The sequence below is a fragment of the Dipodomys spectabilis genome, unplaced genomic scaffold (genome assembly GCF_019054845.1).
Source record: "Dipodomys spectabilis isolate Male_0828 unplaced genomic scaffold, ASM1905484v1 ptg000418l, whole genome shotgun sequence".
Classification (NCBI taxonomy): Eukaryota; Metazoa; Chordata; class Mammalia; order Rodentia; family Heteromyidae; genus Dipodomys; species Dipodomys spectabilis.
The window spans coordinates 1979944-1983449 of NW_024871095.1; the positions used below are offsets into that span (position 1 = coordinate 1979944).

The following is a 3506-nucleotide window of genomic DNA, read 5'->3' on the forward strand; positions in this document are numbered from 1 at the left end:
ATCCCTGGCTGCCGCTCACCTTATCTTTCCTAGTCTATCCTCCCTCTGTTAAATTAAGGGTTAAATTGGAGAGATTGCATAATAATTACTTTACACAGACTTGTGAATTGTTTGCCCTGAACCAGACATTAAAGATATTAAAAGAAAAAAGGGAATAATGTATATGGACTATAAATATGCATTCAATGTGATATATATCTTTGGGAAATGTGGGCTGAGAGATTAATTTAAACAGTGCTTATTCTCCTGATGAAATTATGATAGTTCATGTTTCAGCTTATCAATGAAAGGAGTCTGTTAAAATATTGGTAAATCAACCTTGGATTGTGCAAGAAATCTCCAGTGGGTTTGTGGTAAGTGGAACAGATTTTCACAAGAGATTGAGTGCAGAGAAACAGGGTAATATTTGCCTGAAGCTTCCACCGCATGCCACATGGCTAGCTCTTGCCTTTATCTCTCAGATAGAAGCTCCACTACAGAACATAGGCCAGAGCCATTGGGAGACACAGGTATGTGTGATATTATCAGAACATATGTGTGCCAAGGGATTTTAGACCTTAAAGGATCATCTCAGGGAAGGAAAACCCAGGATTCAAATTGATGGTCTTCCTTATCTGTACCGGTCTTTTGGTCTCTCTCAATTCCTCTAAAAACATGTGTTCAGTATTTCCTCAGCCTTTTCATCCCTCAAGGCAACAAGGACTGCTGACTCCACATCTTGAGTTTCCAAATACTAATGTAAGCCTAAAGATTGCATCCTGATCAAGAGTTAAAAGAAGATGAAATTCCAGCTGATCTAGTGCTATTCACTGATAAGACACTTCATACCACAGAAAAGGATGGATTTGCTACACTTGGGTCACCAGAGCTCCTGAGGGAAGACAGTAGTCTGTGTCTTCTAGATCTGGAGGTAAGAAATTACTTTTAAAAGCCTGAAATGGGGATTTGACACCTGGTTAAAAAGCTACTTGCTCTCTGTGATGACAGAGAGACAGAGGAATTTAAAACAGCATTCTCTTCAAGACAAAGCCCGAGAAAGAGAGTATCTGACCTGCTATGGTTAAGACTGATGTGGAATGTTCAACTGGAAATAGACATTAAAATTTTTATATGGGAATTGGTTCATGAGAAACAGAGAAGCCAGACTTTGAGAGCTCAAATTGAGAATCTTTATTAGAAAGCAGGTGATTGCAGAAGGACTCATGTCTCAAAGACCTGCAGACTATAATGTAGCTTGCACAAAGCTTGTAAAGACAAAATAATCACATGTTTTGGGTAAAGACCCAAGCCCAACAAAAACAAACCATTTGGGGAGCAATCAGGTCGAGTATTCTATGTAGCAGAGCTCTCTAGGAACCCAGCAGCATGACACCAATATTCCCAGAATGGCCTGTTTTCCCTCTAGGCTTTTCAGAGCTGGGTAAAAAGCCTCCAAGACCCATCCAGACTCCATGATTACGGTGAGGACAAAACAATGTTACTTTGACCTAATATCCCTATTTCATTATAAAACAAGGGTAAATACAGAAGTTTAGGAAAACAACATGTGGCTACCCTGGCTCCATAACTACCAGCAGACTGCAGAATCCAAACACAGAATACTCCCACAACGCCATACCCAGAAGAGACCAGAGGTGAGGCCCCACAACACCCATACCCAGAGAGCTCCCCTGTCACCATGGCTCAGCCCACAACTAACACAGAAGAGCTGCAGGAGCAGCTCCATGTCTGTCCAGGATATGGGAGCCAACCTGAGAGTTCCGCGCAAAGACACAGAGGTCTGCCACAGCACTGCTGGTCACCCTCACAACCAGTTCTCTGCAGGGGTGAAGCCCTCCCGTCCCACAGGAGATCAGAGCTGGTGGTGACCCACAGATCGTGACACGGACCCCTCTCCCTCCAACCCATGAAGGAACATTACACTTGAAAATGTCAAAGAAGTCCGAGCCCTTCCTCACTGCCCACATCCCACATGTTGGATTCCAGCAGGAGGTCATAGGGACTCATACGGGCTGGGCGCCAGGACTCGGTGTCCTCAACAGTCCTGGCTATCAGGGGATAACAATGCTGGTCTGAAAACAAACGTCCCCGCACCCACAGAGCCTCTCCCTTCAGGAACCATGAAATGCTTCTGCATGGCAGCTGCAGGAGAAGCATTTCATCGGCTGCAGTTGTTAAGTGAACATGAGTGCCAGTTACAGGAGAAGCAACCCCCTATCGTGAGCACCTGCTGGCGCTTGTAGAGCACTCCCCCATCAGGAGCTCAAACTCATGCGTGCACAGGCCCCTACCAGAAGCCCAGGAATAGCGCTGTAGCTGCTAGAAAATAGTTCCCCTCTAGGGTGCCTGCCTCGCCACAAACCTCATGCCTGTCTCTCAGAGTCTTGAATCTACTGTTTCCATAATTGTGCAGCAGACATTTCCAATGGAACAATTTCTGGTAGATCTCATCCTCAGATACATCAAGCATGCACATGTGCCCACCATCCATAGGAGGCCAAGCATAGACCACTTGTGGGGACAGACCCAACCCAGGGCCAAGGCACAAACAAATCCTGTGCCCATGTGGGGAACCCAACCCTCCTGAAGCCCCGATTCTAACCTTGCCATCCCCCACTGCATACGGTTACAAGCTCCTCTCAGCCAGCTGGAGACAGCGCATGCACATGTGCTTGTTGGCATGGGCTGGCCTACCCAGTGTCAACTAGCCCGGGGCAAGTGAGGGCTGTCACATCATTCTGGTGTGAGCAGGCCAAGCTCAGGTCACGACCCCCCCAATCCCAGGACCCAAATGTGTAAATCACAATGAAAGAAGACATGATTCATGGACTATCAGGACAACAAACCAAATCCCAAATCTAACAACAACCCAGGGAAGGACCCCAGTGAAAGTGAAGAAGAGATGGAAGACAAAAGAACCATTAAAGAAATGATGATGGAATTGGCCAAAGAAATAAAGGGGGAAATGTGAAAGTATCAATAGGAGAAAGAAGACATGAATATTTACCTGGTAGGGGAGATACCATGATCACGAAGGTGGTTTTCCCAGGGTGAGGATTATCCATTGCACTCCAGATCTGCTGAGCCTTGTGTTTTCCCCAAATGTGGGAAACTCAATTGCATAATTTGCAGTAGTGGGGAATGACATTCATGCTCTCCCCTGGTAAAAAATTTAAAAAAAGAAAAAGAAAAAGAACACATGACAAAGGAATTACAAGATTTCTTAAGCCAGGCACCAACAGATCTTGCCTGTAATCCTAGCTACTCAAGTGGCTGAGATCTGAGGATCATGGTTCAAAGCCAGCCCGGGCAGGAAGTCCTTGAAATTTTATCTCCAATAAACCACCAGAAAACCGGAAGTGGTACTGTAGCTCAAGTAGTAGAGCACTCTCCATGAGCTGAACAGCTGAGAGAAAGCACTCAGGCCCAGAGTTCAAGCCTCACGACCCACAAAGGAAATAAAAAAACACAGTAAACCCTTCATTAACAGATGAAATTAATACTTG

The 3506-nt window shown here is 45.4% G+C and overlaps 1 non-coding gene across 1 annotated transcript; it reads left to right on the forward strand.

Annotated features, from left to right (window-relative positions):
- The first annotated feature begins 2999 nt into the window (after positions 1 to 2999).
- Positions 3000 to 3162, forward strand: LOC122097219. The gene has a single exon (XR_006145492.1). It is a non-coding gene; the product is annotated as a U1 spliceosomal RNA (small nuclear RNA).
- The last annotated feature ends 344 nt before the right edge of the window (positions 3163 to 3506 follow it).